The sequence below is a fragment of the Lissotriton vulgaris genome, chromosome 5 (assembly GCF_964263255.1).
Source record: "Lissotriton vulgaris chromosome 5, aLisVul1.2, whole genome shotgun sequence".
Classification (NCBI taxonomy): Eukaryota; Metazoa; Chordata; class Amphibia; order Caudata; family Salamandridae; genus Lissotriton; species Lissotriton vulgaris.
The window spans coordinates 546712138-546728831 of NC_141693.1; positions in this window are offsets into that span (position 1 = coordinate 546712138).

Below are 16694 nucleotides of genomic sequence, written 5' to 3' on the forward strand. Positions count from 1 at the left end.
TCGGCAGTGAACCTCGCGTGCTATATAAGTCTGCATAAAACACACGAAAAGGCTCCGTGATAGCCTCCGGAGTGTAATGCTCAACTCCTGCGTCATCCACTATCCTGTCCACGCGCTGCTGTTCAAGTTGCGCCTTAATCTTAAACGCCAGCGTCCGACTTGGCCTGCCCGCTTCCCCGTACCGTCTAGCTGCATGTCTGCGAGATACGTACTTAATCTCTGCCTCCGCCTGCGAATTATATTCCGCAATCAGTTCTTGTATCCGAGCCAGTTTGGGCAGCTCAGGGCGGCTAGCATAGTCGCGCTCAAAATCGCGCCGCTCGGTTTCAATTCTCTGAAGCTGCGTTTGTATATCACGAAGTATGCCTGCTGCAGTCCCAATGCACACCCCTCTGATGGTGACCTTGAAGGCCTCCCAGAGTGTCGCAGGTTGATCAACAGTGCCTTTATTCAACATGAAATATTGCACTATAGCCTCATGTATGGTCTTCTCGTACACAGGATCGGGGAGCGCCTCAGAGTGCAACCTCCATGTGAAAGGACAATGCGCTCCCTTTAGATGTCTCAGAACCAGTCGCACCGGATTATGATCTGACAGTGTGCGTGCAAGTGGCGCCACCTCAGCAACCCACTCCATTAGCTCATCACCAATCAGCCAATAATCAAGCCTAGACCAACTCCCATGCATGGGTGTCGTATGTGTACCCTCCTGCAACCACGGGTTCTGTGCTCACCATACATCACACAGCCCGAACTCCTCCATAGCCCTCATCACACTCGCAGCAACTCTGGGGGTGCGATGCGTCTCAGGGTTCGACTTATCTAGCTGCACATTCAAGTAAGTATTCAGATCCCCCCCCAGACAACAGGAGCAGCCGGCCATTCTCTCAATCATCCACATATTCGGTCCACACACGCCGGATCGTCCACAATTGACCCATACATATTTATAATGGTGACTAACGTGCCCCGCAGCTTCCCGCACACCATAGCACACTGCCCCTCTTCATCCGTATACCTGTGTAACGCTTGAAAATCTACACCTTTCTTAACCAATATCAACACACCTCTCGCATAGGAAGAATATGAAGCAGTAAGACAAAAACCTGCCCATAGTCCCACATGCCGCAAGCAGAGCCAGATGTGTCTCCTGCATTAACGCTATCTGTATCTCGTGTCTATTTAAGTATGCAAACACCTACCTCACCTTTTTGGGAGAATTGAGGCCGCGGATATTCCAAGTTAGCATTGCACAGTTATCTGCCATTAGACATAAAAAATCCTAACAATAACAGTTCGTGGAACAGAATCCAGAGGGAGACCACGGAAGCAACAGTAGAGCAACACAAGCACTGCAATAAACATGCATCGTAGTTCGCACAAGTGACTGAATTCAATACTGAGGAAACACATATCATACAAAAACTTCACAAACCCCACCACCCACTTCAACCTCCCAATCAGGTCGAGACCATATCCCCCCAGCACCCACATTACTACAACCATACGGGTCATACCATCTTGGGGAAGAGGAACAGCAACGTATACACGCACCGAGGTGCGGCCGCCGGAACTATTTCTATATTATAACTGCTAGGTCTCAGTCAGAGAACAACTTGAAGAACATTGCACAGACCCATCCGGGACACCCAGGAAAGCATCAAGTACAGCAAGCATCCCCGCCCTCCCCCAGCTCCGCCATAACATACTGCGTGGGACATCGTTACACAGCCGAGACCAATAAAGACATATCAAACTAGAGAGAGGGCCACAGGCGACCATGCTAATATACTGTCTTTTAGTCTGCGTCATCCAATCCGGACACCGTCTGCTCATCATCTGCCTGTTTCCGTCGCGGCTTTGCCTTGCAGATATCTTTCGTGAACTTTTTACGCAGATTTCACATCTGTAAAGAAGAGAGACTGCTCCTCGTGGGTGATCTTCAGCTTCGCCAGATATAACATGGTGTAGGGCACCGCCGCCTCCCTCAGCAACTTTTTTACTGAGACAAACTCCTGCCGTGCCGACAGTACAGCTGGAGTGTAGTAAGGGAAAAAAGATAATGTGTCCCCTTTGTAAACCACCGGTTCCTTTGTTCTCGCTACTCTCAGGATAGCAGCTCTGTCTGCATAGTTAAGCAATCGTGCAATGATCGGGCGCGGTGGCGCTGCCGGCTTAGGCCTGGGCCCCAACGATCTATTGGCCCTTTCCATGATCATCATACTTGATAGAGCAGGCCCGAAGAGTTCGCGTAACATGCTATCGATGAAAGGCTCCATCTTAGATATGGGCGTGGTTTCTCAAAGGCCATAATTATTATGTTATTACGCCTGGAGCGCGCTTCTAAGTCTTCGTTCTTTGCGCTGATCACCTCAAGTATCTTTTACATTTGTAAGATCTGAGTGCGAGTTTCAGCCTGCGCATCATGTCCATCGGACACCCGGTTCTCTAGGACATCTAAGCGGTGTTCATGTTTATCCACTTTCTTTTTTAATATATCCAGTCCGGTCACCAAGGCGTCTATTTTGCTGTTGATGGATTTCATCCCTGCGCGCAGCTCGAGGAGTATCGTCCTGTTGTCGTCTTCTGCATCATCAGGCATAGTGAGTTGCTCTGCTCGCCCGAGCCATCCACAGCGCGCGTCTGCCGCTTGTTCTCAAAGGTATGTGACAAAAAACAACCTAGGCAACCTACACTGAACAATGTAATATATTTAAGGACAAGTGGCTACAATAAATTAGGAAAAATATATGTTTTTTATTTATTTTGAAGCTTGTAAAATACAACATATAACACAAATAAAGAGAGAAGCATTCAACATCAGTAAAATCATATATCACACAATGGAAAATTAAAAATTTATATAGTGGTGACAATTAATGACAGCATATATAAAATAAGTTAAAAAACAGAAAGTGGCAAATTGAGTCTCTACGCGCGTTTCGGCGAACCAGCGCCTTCTTCTGGAGTAGCCACACAAGCTAGGTAATATTCAAGGTTTGCGTCACAGGTCGATGGAACGTTCAGTTGATGTCTAAATATTTTCTGGTTAATTGATGTATTTCAAATGCTCATGTACTATGGTCTGATTTGGTACATCCCGCCTGCCGGATAAATCTTGAGGGTAAGGATAGTTTTAATTTTGATCAATTTTGTAGGTCTTAGAATTTTCAGGTATTTAAAAGATCTCCCTGCCCGAAGTTTTCAGCAGGGCTCTATTAAGTTGAAGGTTTAAAAAGTTGTTCTCAAAGGTCCATTTTGCTTGCTTAGGCTCCGATTTGCCCATGGTGTCCCACCATGTGGACCAGCAGGCCGATAGCACTAGTAGTCAGCCAGAGAGTGTGGCAGATCTCCGGGAAGGCAGGTGCTCCTGGCATAATGCCTGTGCGTCGCGTCTCAGAAACACACCGCTCTTCGCTGCCAGCTCTCCACTTATTACACCTGGGGCAGACACTTGCAGCCCAACACGGGCCCTGCCGCCGTTAACGGCCGCCTCAGGGCCCCCCCCGCAGAACCTCACCCGTCCGCGGCCGAATCCGGCCCAAAAGTGGGTCAAGGCGGCCGACAGGAAGCGCCCCTCTGGCCCCGCGAATAGCCCAGCACCCGGCTAGTCACAGTGAGCAGCGCCACCCTGGACAATGCCCCCCATGGGCCCCGCAAGTCCCGCAGGGCACCTCCGCACTAGATGGGCAGAGCACCCCTCCATCCTTGCGCCGCCCGGCCCAGCGAGGCCGACCGCACCAGTGCCCCACTCACCTCGACAGCACCTCACGTGTAGTGCCCCGCTCCGTGTCCTCACCCCCGCAGCCTCCAGAGTCGTCGAGCCGGACAGCCTTCCTCTCTCCGCCTCCTGATTGCAGCGGGGGGCCAGCGACCTCACGTCAGGCAGCGCAGGCTGGGGACTGCCAGTAGAGCGAGATGCGGCCCTCTGTCAGTCAAGGCCCACCTCGCCGACCAGATCACTACGCCTCCGCGGGCCACATCTCAGCCGCAGAGAGGCAGCCTCAGATCAGGCTCCGATACTGAGAGTGCTCCACACGCCCCGGCATCGGCCACACACAGCAGCCGCTCCGGAAGCCCAAACAGCCAGGGAGCGCTCAGATCACCCAGCACAGCGCCGCCATTTTCTCAGCTGCTCCGCAATCCACTGGTCCTCAGAGTTCGGGGTATAAGCGCGGGGGCAAGTCTTCTGTGCCACCTCAAAACAAGCCCTCAGATGGGTTTATCTTTGTGTAGTATCTGGTATTTTCCTTTAAATGTCTCGTTCTTGCATGCCTTCATGTCTTGTGTATCCTTTTGATTCTGGAGTTCTGTATTCTACAGTGCACTGTTTGAATGCTATGATGTACCTTTAGGTCATTCTACTACCAGACACTGAAGTACATGGATGTGCTTTTCTTCTTACATTAAAGCTACAATTTAACTATAAGTTATTGAACTTCTTTGAATACTACAAACTGGCGACGAGGATGGGATAAAGAAGAACAAACCCTTGTAACTTATATTTTTGATTCATGATACCAACTCTTCATTTATTTTGCCGTTTTCTTCTTCATGAGAACATTTTTGTTCAGCTACATTATTGTACTTCTACTTCAGCTAACCAACGAACCAACGAAGTATCCTACGATTCTACTCCTGTAAGCCATTGAAATATATATATATATTTTTTGAAATATTTTACGATTATAAAAAAAAGAAGAGGAAAAGAAAAACAACTGCCGGAGCCGTACTGAACTACTCGAGAACTGTGAGTAAATATACAAATTTTCGTGGAAAGTGTAGTATTTAGTGGATTTTCTCGCACTCTGACATTGTGCGTTACAGTGTTTACCTTCAAACGTTGCTGCCTCGCGCTTCAGTGCTCCATTGCGCTAGTGCTTAGCAACGCTTCAGGAAGATGTTTTCTTCGCACTTGTGACACGTCAGAGGTCAATCAACATGACCCTACGCTACGTGTACGTGCCGCCATATTGGATTTCCTTGAGTTAATGCTTTTGGCTTAGTTTCTTCAACGGGCTATTTCGCATATTTATTGCGAGCATCGGCATCTCAACATGCATCATTATTGAAAAGTTACGCTGCTTACACCTTCATACAAGCACATCAGTACTTCATTTTCTTCTTCATCTTCATTGTTTTTGGCAACGTTACTAAGAAAGTGAAGCAAATTTGTAAGTTATTTTTTTTTATTTATATTGTTCCATTTTTCTTTTTTTTTCTTTCTCTTCACTCAATTAATTTGTCTTCACTGGCATCATGACAAACACTACTCCTGCTTCTACTAGTAATGTACCTAGTACTAGTTCTATGCCTACATCTGCTTCGTGTATTAATATAAACATTAGCACACCTAAAGACTTTTTGACTTCACTTGGAGAACCAATTATAGATTTGGTCTGAATGGAAAGAGTACTTTCTTAATTATATTGCTACTTTGGAGGATAATGTTGGATTATTATCTCCTGAACGGAAAATGCGTATGCTTTTACATAGCTTGGGTCCTGAAGGCTTGAGAGTTTATAATCAAATGCAGAAACCGGATAGAGCAGGCAATGGTGACATCTTCAAAAATGCAATTTCTGACTTGACTGAAGATTACTCTCCTACTGTTTGTATTGGTGTTACCAGACGAGCATTCTTCAAAAGAAAACAATTGGAAAATGAGACAGTGGAGGAGTACTTTTCACAATTAAAGTTGCTAGCCATGCATTGTAAATTTGGAGTTCTGCACGATGAACTTATTCGGGATCAAGTTGTTGTGTTTTCTAAGAATAAAAGTATTCAAGATAGACTATGGATTCAGGGAGAGTCTAGTCTGAAGGATGTGATAACTTTATTGAAAAAAGCTGAATTATCTGATAGAAGCTCTAAAGCTTTAGCTGATCAATCTGGAGCTACTACTTCTACTTCTACGGTTAATAAAGTTTTGGCAAAAACTAATAAGGAGTTACCGGACAAGAAAGATGATTAGAAGTTTCAATCTAATATGAATTCTCGCAGAAAGCCTTATAACTCAAAATCTTTCTCCAAGAAAATGTATAATAATAGTAATTCTTTTTCCTTTGCTTGTTATCGTTGTGGAGATAAGAGCCACAATGCAGGATTTGAGAAATGTCCCGCTAGATCTGCTAAATGTTCTAATTGTGGGGTTGTGGGGCATTATGCTAAAGTCTGTAATAGAAGTTCTTCACAGCCATCTAAAGTTTTCAATGTTAATGATACTGATTCTTCTGATTATGATTCTGACAACGATACTCAATCTACATCTGAAAAGTTTCAATGCAATATGGTGATATGTACTGACAAGAGTGTTAAAAGTTACTGTTAAATACAGTGCATTGTTGTGGATAGTGAATCTTCTATTTGTACTTTAGGGATTTTAGAAAATTGTCATGTGAACGTAATTTAGGAATATTATTTTTTTTGTTTTAGAAAAAGGAGGATGTTTGGTATTTGTTATTTCAGAAAAAGGGAGGATATGTAGTATCTGGTATTTCCCTTTAAATGTCTCGTTCTTGCATGACTTCATGTCTTGTGTATCCTTTTGATTCTGGAGTTCTGTATTCTACAGTGCACTGTTAGAATGCTATGATGTACCTTTAGGTCATTCTACTACCAGACACTGAAGTACATGGATGTGCTTTTCTTCTTACATTAAAGCTACAATTTAACTATAAGTTATTGAACTTCTTTGAATACTACACTTTGGTGCCCAGCTGATTAAAAGGATGGTAATGGTCCAGTATAGGATTCCGGCGTGCGGAGCTCCCTCACGAGGCACTGCAGCCATTCCGCTATGCGCCGTAGCCACGCCCCGTGTTTGCATGTATCACCTATGTAAATGTGAACGTGTGGCTGTTTTGTGTCTCTGTTCATACACAATACAAATTTCAATCATATTGGCTTTGTCAATGGTTGATTTCAATGGGTGCAGAATGCTCCAGATGACAAAGTAATATTTTGGTAGTCGGGGCGAGTGAGGGGGGGCTGAAAATCTGTGCACCGGTCCTTGCTTGGCCTGCATGCAGTGTCAAGAACCAACTCTCTCTCTCTCTCGGTTGGACGTTGGAAGTTGACCTATAAACTTCATCTTTCGAACACAGCTTTTAGGAACCGGATGTAAGTTGCCAACTGTTTGACTGTGAGCCCCACTCTAACTTTCCAATCTCGATAAAGGGTAGTGACGTCTTCTACGAATAATAACTTTGTTACACAACACCTAAAGAGCAACTGCGTGTTTGGACTACATGGCACCAGGAGCAATGCGTGTGTGTGGTTTGTTTTCTAGAACGTCACTGTGCCTACAAGCAGTGGGCAAGAGCTCACATATACTTGGGGTGTCTGGCTGAGCCAATGTGTTTGGAGGGGAAGAGGTAGTGGCTCCGACTGGGATCTTGGGATGGTCATGGTCAAACACGAGTACTCGGGTGTAGTGTGCATGGGAAAGCCTAACAGCTCGTTCTGGAGATGTGGAGAAAGAGGAATTTGCAGCTCACTCTGGTTCCGTGAAACGTGCAGTGGCAACACCCATGAAGGGGGAACAGGAGCTTATTTGGAAGTGGTACGAGCATCACAATCACAGTTGGCTGGGGAGGAGTTTCTTTCAGCAAGTTCATGCAGGTGCTAATCTAAACCCATAAACCATTTTACCTTCGTTCTTGAGATAGAACAGTGACGTGCTATTTAGTCCCTTTAGACTGTCCCTCCTACAAGTGGTTTGGCGGGGACTATGACACAGCAGAGACACGTTTGCATGTTTCCAGCCTCTTGTCCAACCCACTTCTCTGTACTGAGTAAAAAGAGATATACGGATGCCAGTCTACCAGGCCCATCTTACATACAGAAACAAGGCTAGTGAAGGGTCAGGTTACAAGCAACTCATGTTGAAACCCGCCTTTTCAATTTTGGAGGGAGCCATGGCTATCGAATGTTCTCTTGCTACAACTCACACCAATGGAAATCAGTATCTCATAAGCTGCACAGGAAAAGGCTGACCTGCTAGACCAATTTGATCCCGGGTAGGCAAAAAACAAAGACATCTTCTTGCAACATTGAAGTGGATTTAAGTTCAGAACCAAATGCACACACCAGCTATCCAACAACAGGTGGTTGAGGGACAGCAGCGCAGATCGATGTGTAGGATGGGGAGACAGCTATCTTTATGCACTACGGCTTACTGCCAATATCAGCGACATATCCCTCCTGCAAAAACCCAACAATCTCATAATAAAAATACAAGACACATTGTTTGTTGGAGAAAACATTGCTGCAGGTTTATTTGCACAATAAAATATGCCGACATGGTGGGTCAACTTAGAGGCGATCCATGGGCAAGCAGCAGTGACAGCCCTAAGCTGCCATGCCCACCTGATGAGCCAAATTGCACCATGGCCCTAACCAATCGGTGCTCACGATTTTGTAGGATTACCCCTTACATCATGTGGACCACCAGTCCACCCATTTACTCACACCCCTTGAGGGGGCAGAGCATATCCAGGCAAGCCTCTGGTTGCTCAGGTTTACAACCACCCGCAGGACTAACGAGGTGCCGTCGTTCCTCCTGGGTCCTGCCGTAAGGACTTCCTGGAGTTGTTAGGCATTTGCACCCTTGTTGTGCTCCTGAAGAGGGATCGCCCTGTAACTCCGCCATGGCGCTGGGTGGGGCATCCGTCACACCCAGGGCTCCCCCGCACCAAGGCAGGCATTCTTCTTTACCATTATTACTAACACCCCGCTGATTCTAAGGCATCCCACAAGTACAAAAGAAACAGGTCCATGCTCACTCTGGACAAGTAAACGCCATCAACATCAAAATATCCTGTGGACTTGGCATGTAAGAGTCTGTGTCCAATAAATCCAAAACCCCTTTGTTTTGCGAATTTGCGCATTGTGCTGTTTACTCTCCTGCAAGAGATTTTCACGGCCTCACCAGACCTGGCCCCCTGCCAGATTACACGTGGCATAATCTCAGATCACCATAATTCACATTCACCTAATTGGTTGCTCAGTTTACACATAGTGGCTTTCATTGCTTGCAGCAGGACCTTTCTACCCAAGAAAGTCAAGTCATTGCCTCCCAGGTGTATGACCAAATTTTGGGACAGGGATCAGCCTTCCCAGTCTTTGCCACAGCTTCTTCAGCAAACTCGACCAACGCATGCCTGGGAACCACAACCAGACTATCTCAGGGAAGGAAACCCCATGTCTCCAACTCCTGCTTTCGGCCCACCACGCCACTCTGGAAATGTGGGAATGGCCAATCATCCAAACCCTTTGATGCTGGCAAAATAAAGAAATGCAGAGTTGCAACACACCATTTATTTGAAACACTGCACACATTTTTATACATACTACACAAATTGGACAGTTTGCTCAGAGATCAAAACTGCACACATAATACCTCAGAATGTTTGACATAATATCGACGTCGAAAATATCGACGTCAAAAATATCGGAGGTGGAATATCGACATCAACAATATCGAAGTCCTATCCTCATTAAGGTAAGTACAAAAATATCAAGAAAAAAAATATTGTAAAAAATATCGTTGTAAAAAATATTGTTTATTTAATGTTTAAAAATAATATAAAATTAAATAAATAATACATATAATTAAAATAAACAGTTAAAATATGTTTAAAATTATAAGTAATACATATAGGGGCTGATTCTGATTCGGGGAAAAAAGCGTCCGTCCGAATCGTATCCGGAGCCCTCTCCGTACGAATCGCACACGTCCGTCCGAATCACGTAGTACGAACAGTATCTCGTCAATCCGTCCGAATCGTCACAAACCGTATGAATTGCAAGGGAGAAACTGTATGACACGGACGGACCCTCACAGTGAACCATACGATTCGTAAACATGCTGTACGACCCGACAAGTACGATCCAGACCGGGGTATGAGAACGCGATTCGTACGGTCCATGTCAGGTAAGGGTGATTCGTACGACAACCACACAATCACATAGACACCATACGGTGCATACACCCCATGATTGCAGGGGTACAGTGCCTACCCCTGCAATCATGGGGTGTACGCACCGTACACCTTGAGATAATGGTTTATGGTGCGTACACCCTGCGATCATGGGGTATGGTGCATACACCCCATGATCGCGGGGGTACGCACCATACCCCTGCAGACATGGGGTGTATGCACCGTACCCGGGGGGCGTTCCGTACCTGTTTCAAGGCGAACTCTGCTTCTCCGGACGTTTTGGGCTCCTGTAACAAAAGCGTCGTATGGTGCGTACCCGACACAAATCGTACTTGCTGGGTCGGGAAAACCTGCCTCGAACCGTACGGATATCGCGTACAGCAGGTTCAGAGGGAGAATCATACGGAGATTAGAGTCGTACGGACTTTGTACGATTCGTACGGAGTCCTGTTCCTGGTATGAATCGTACTTCATCGTACGTACGGGGACGTTGCAGGGTACTATTTGCACAGGAAAAAAGCTCCGTACGGCTATTTGGAGTGGTTTTTCCCGAATCGGAATCGGCCCCATAATGTAAAAACAAATAAACATATAGATATAAAATATAGCATATACTTACTTAATATTTATAATTAATTACTCTAATAACTTTTTTTTTAACATGCCACCAATTCTAATCCAAAAATTTTCAGACATCCCCTCTTTGCCCAGGCAATATGAGTTTCTTGTAGACAATTAATTACTCTAATAACTTATTGTTAAACATTTTATAAATTATAAATACATACATACACATACAACAATAATATAAATACAAATATCAAAACTATATATAACAAATAAAAAATTTTTTTTTTAATAAATTAGACACTATATTAACTAAAACAGTAAATATTAGATCGTGTAGAGGTAAAAAATACTGTTCCAACTAAAGAGAGTGGAACAGTAGGGAAAGTGTTGGATAGCGAAGGGGTAAAAATTACTATTCCAACTCCAAAGGGGGCAACAGTAGGGAAAGTGTTGGATAGCATAGGGGCAAAATTTACTATTCAACTCCAGAGGGTGCAACAGTAGGGAAAGTGTTGGATAGCGTAGGGGTTAAAATTACTTTTCCAACTCCAGAGGGTGCAACAGTAGGGAAAGTGTTGGATAGTGTAGGGGTAAAAATTACTATTCCAACTCCAGAGGGTGCAACAGTAGGGAAAGTGTTGAATAGCATAGGGGTCCAAATAACTTTCTAATAATTAGAATAATATTTTTTTTTGAAATATAATAATTTAATAATTAAATTACAACAAATTAGTTAACAATACTAATAAATAATTATTTAAAAATAATTACCAATAAATAATTATTTAACAATGAAAATAAATACAATTAAATAATAGTTATTACAAATGTATTAACAAATAATAATAAAAAATCCAAATAATCATTTAAAAAAACATTTAGCAATTAATAAGTCATTAACAAATTATTGATTAATACCAATACATTATAAAAAATATAATTACCAATTAATAATTAATGATTTTTTTTTAAATTACAAATGTATTACCAATTAGTAATTGATTAACAACAATTTAATTATCAATACTCAACACAAAAAATAATTTATTACAATTAAATTACTTCTCACCCCATTACCCTTTAACCTCACAACACACTTCAAGAATAAATTAATACACTTATTATAATTGCCAATTAATCAATTAATATAAATTAATTACCAATTAATTCAAATTAATTAACGATTAATAATTAACATAAAAATATTTATCAATACTAATAAATAAAAATGAAATATTTACTTATTTACAATTAAATTACTTCCCACCCTATTACCATATAAACCCACAACCCGCTACGGTATTAAAATGCATAATTTACTTAAATAAACTATTACTAACTTCTAAAAATGTAATTCATATATTTTAAAACTAGTACAATAATTAACAAAAATTATAAAAAACAAACAAAATACATAATAAAATACATAAAACTATTATTAATACCGAAATTAGTAACATCAATATTTTTGCTATGGATATTACTAACTTCGATATAAACAAAAACAATATTTCTTACCTTCAGGTTGATATTCTGGTCGTTGATATTCTTGATTTCGATATTCTGTCCCTTCGAAATTTTGAACTCGATATTATTCTGTCGAAATAAAAAAGTTGATATTTAGACCAATACCACATAATGCCCCGCAAAATTGCTCATAATTTTTCCAAAACTGCATGCTGCTCACCTCGTTACCCATGGTGCCATGCAAGCTGGCACTAAGAGGGTCATTAGGATGGCGGGCGAAACTTTGTCCGCCCGCCATCATATCAGGAAATGGGACAGCCCGCCATAAGGGCGGGGGTCCCGTGGGGGCCATTAGGATGCGCATGCCACAGTGGCGAGCGCATCCTGAATACCTGACATGGTGGCGGGCGGTGCACTCAGCATCGCCCTCCACAATGCCAGGAAGGCATGCTGTGCATTTCCATGCACAACATGACAGGCACCATGTTGTGCATGTGCATCCCCCACCCCCCCAGGGTCCCTGGGGGCACGTAACGGGCCCCACAAGCAATTCCCGCATGCCTTTCCGTGGCTGCACTGCTGCCACGGAAAGGCATGTTTCTTCCCCAATGAAAATATGGCTGGCGGTGTCTAACAGGCACCGCCACCTTATTAAACTCTTTTCCGCCTGGTCGACTTGTTGACCTGGCATAAAAACGGCGGACGGTCTTTCCGTCCACCATGGTCCCCCACCATAGTAATATGGCCGGGGGAGATGGGTGGTGGGCGGGGACGGATTTCGAGCGGATCGCCACCCCCATGCGGGCGGTTGCGATCCGCCCAAGATCCTAATGGGCCCCTAAGTTTACACAGAAGTTGACTGGACCCTTATTAATACATGGTGGCACCATGCACACTCAGCCTACCGTTTGAAACACTGGGATTCCCACCGCGCAACCCGCCTGATGCGGTCTGGTGACATGCCTACCTTGAATGCTGAAGTAGCTGCCCCTATCCTAAATGAATGGCTGCAAAAACACTTGCCAGGACCAGTATTACCTGACAATGTTATGCATGCTTTCATAACTTGTTGCACTTGAAACTTAGTCAGGGGCGTGCGTTCCTCCTGGATCAATAAGTAGCCTCCCCCCGAGGGTCGCCGAGCCAGGTAAGCTGCAAACAGGCCCACCTGACAGTACCTCATGTCCCCCAGTTGTTGTAACCAGATCTCCTTTCCCAGACTTAGTGGGATCAATCTGGCCCTTCAATTTAGGGTAATGACCTACTGCAGCCAGGTGGCTCTTGCCCTGATCCTTAGCCAACACTACAAGGGTTTGGACCTTTTGCACCAAGGCTGTCATTTCCTCTTCCCAGGCCCCCACTATATTGCAGGACATAGCAGCGCACGCTCTGTAGCACTTCATGGTCCTTGGTGCTAAGGCACGTTCACCTAATTCCCTCAGTCGTTGTTCCACTGGAGGAAGAACTAGAGGAACAAGAGGTGTGGTGGGAAAGGGGTCATCTCCTCTCTCACTTTCGGCCACGCTTCCTGGAAACTGCGCCACTGAAAACAAGAGAGAGAGTCAGCTGCCACATTCTGCACCCCTTGAACATGTCTAGCCCTGCATTCCACGTTGTTAAACAAGCACGCCCGCACCAGTTCTCTCAACAAGTATAGCACCAAAGGACAGCTCACTGTTTGTATGTTTATCGACTGAACCACTGCCATGTTATCTGACCAGAAAAGCACTCGTCTGGCTGCCAGCGCCTCTGGCCAGAGGTGGAACACAACAACTATTGGAAATAGTTCCAGAACCGTCACAACAGCTGTGATTTTTCTCTTGTGCCATGCGTTTGGACACTTCTCAGCGCACCATTCGCTCCCCAAGATTGACCCAAAGCCTTCCCTCCCCGCTGCGTCTGCGAACAAGGATAGCTCAGGGCTGCCAGCCCTGGGGGCTCTCCAGCTGACTGAACCATTGACATTAGCCAGGAACTCTGCCCACATGTTGAGTTCTTTCTTCATTCCTTTACTCAACCTAATTAGGTGGTGTTTCTTCTAGACTTTGGCCGTGGCCCTGGCTAACCTCCTCACAAAGACCCAACCAGCTGGGATCACTCTAGCTGCAAAGTTCAATTTCCCTAGGAGACTCTGGATAGACCCCAAGGATGCCTTCTCTTTCCCCAGGGCTGCCTGACTATCCAGGACTAATGCTTGTACCTTGTCTGCTGGCAATCTAGATTTAGCCACAATAGTGTCAAGTTCAATCCCTAGGAAAGTCAGGACCTGCGTTGGACCCTCAGTCTTACCTAGCCCCCCCCCAACTGGTTAGCTAACCTTCCAAGATCTGAAAGAGCTTTGCAGTAGTCCTGCGTCCCCTCCTCCCTAATGAATAGGTAATCATCAAGGTAATGGGTGACCCATTTCACATCATAGGTTACCTGGAGCGCCCATTGCAAAAAGCAGCTGAAAGCCTCAAAATACACACAGGAGACTGCAAAACCCACGGTCATGCATCTTTCATAATAAAACATGCTGTCCGCTTTGAACCCTAGTAAATGTTGACTATCTTCAGTGGGCTGTCAGGAAGCGGAAGGCCGATTCGATATCCGCTTTTGGCAGCTATGCCCCTTCCCCTTTTCCCACCCTCGTGACCAGATCCACAGCTACATCAAGGGTGCAGTATGACACCGAGCAGGTACCCTCCTCCAGTCCATGATTCAGTAACTCACCTTCAGGGTAAGAGAGATGGTGTATCAGCCTGAATGGCCCAGGATCCTTTTTTGGTACCACCCCCAGCGGGGAAACAACGAAGTTGTGAAGAGGAGAGCGGGAAAGGGTCCTGCCACTCTACCCAATGCCCATTCTTTCTCAACTTTGGCCTGTACCACTGCCGGATGCTCCTTGGCACATTTAAGGTTGTCTGCCTCTCTAATTGCCAAGGTGCAGACATAAGGGATTTTAAAACCTTCTGTAAAGCCTTTTGCTAACAGCTGACTGTCCTGCCTGTTGGGGTAACGGCTAAGTAACGGGATGAGGTGATCAAGAGCTACCGGAGACGGGCCCTTGACTGCGCACTCCGCAGCTAGGACAATGTCTGGCCCAGCTAGGAGGCCGGCACGTGTTAGAGGGGCTGGTAGAACCAGAGGCGACCTGTGTTGTGGTGTCGGAGGCAAGGGGGGAGGATGGTGGTTTACCTGTTCCTTCTCAACTGTCTTGTTTGTTCCTGCCAGGGGGCTGCTGCTCGTACTTGCTGTAAAATGCTGCTGCGAGGTGTGGGGCCCTGCACTTGTTGCACATGTGTGCAAATTTACACAACTTGCCCCAGGAGCAAGCACGGGCGTTGAACAGCCTACACGTCCCCGAGAATGTGCGTTTGAAGCCTCCCCTCGGACTTGCCCCCCCAGCACTCCTCGAAAGGGATGTCTAAAGTTATGCCTCCCAGACTGAAAGAAACCCTTCCTGTTGAGTCCCCACCCTGGTATTTAGTTTGGTGTTTCTTGTGCTGTGGGGTGTGCTTACTCATGTTTTCCATCCATAATTGCACTTTTTTCTGGTCCCATCTCATCTGGGGGCACAGGTCATCTTTTTCCAAAACTCCGTATCATAATTATACCAAACCATGCCCCCCCCCCCCCCCCCAACTTGAGCACTTCGTTATGGATGGGCCTGGAGTATTGGAATAAACTTTGGCCCAGTTCAGGGTGTTTTTTCATTATCACTGCCGTCAATATGGAGAAAGCCTCGAGACAGTTTTCAATTGTCTTCTCCGGCCATGCTTGGTACTTAACATTTTTCTCATCCTCCTTCCCCCTACCTTCTTCCTTGTGTCTAACCCATCACGCCCATGGATAAGGAGGGTGAAGATGTCAATGAACCCCCACCGCAATATCCCCTCCGTGGCTGCCAGAGGGATCTGACATGCTAGGGAGCAACAACCAGACAGCAAGGGAGCCACAGTAATAGGAGGCGGGAGGGGTGGTACCAGCGTTGGAACCATCTTGGAGCCTGGGTCGGCGTTTGGCATGACATGGGCCTGGACGAGTGTGACAGGAACTGCTGCGGGGGAGCTGGCGTACTGACGGCTGCATCTGGCATAGCAGAGGAGGGCCTGGGTGGGTTGGGAGGGTGGATGCTGGCACGCTGCTTGTTTGTGCTGTAACCACTGTGGTCAGCTCAGGCCCTGTTTGCTTTCCCACCTCGGCAGGAATAGTCGGCCCGGCTACTGCAGGATCCTTGCTGGGTGTTTGAGTTTGCCTTGACTGTGTCCCCCACACTTTCGCAATTGATTGTCCCACCTCCCCGCCACTGTTATCTCTGTATTGAAATAACCTGGGGCCATATCCTAATAAACGTGTTTTAAATTCTGGTATGAAACTGACCATAGTGTCCATGAGTTTACCCATTTTGTCCACACAGATAGAGTTTGCCGAAGCTGACCCACTGTCTAACAGGTCCCCAGGCCTCAGTCCTGTGCATGGTGGGGTTTGATGTCGATGGGATGAATTCTCGAGGGATCAACTCTGCTCTACTTCTGTGTGCTGACAGTTTTGCGGGGAAATCTTTGTGGGTCTGCATACCTGTTTCGGCCTTGAAGGTCCTGTGTCTGTGTTTGTCTGCTGCTCCAGGATGGGTCCGTAGACAACGACCCCTGAAACTTGGGGATTGTCTTTTCAAGCAAGAGAGTTGTGCTGGCTTGGACTCTTGACACCGGTGGAGCTCGCTTTTGCTAT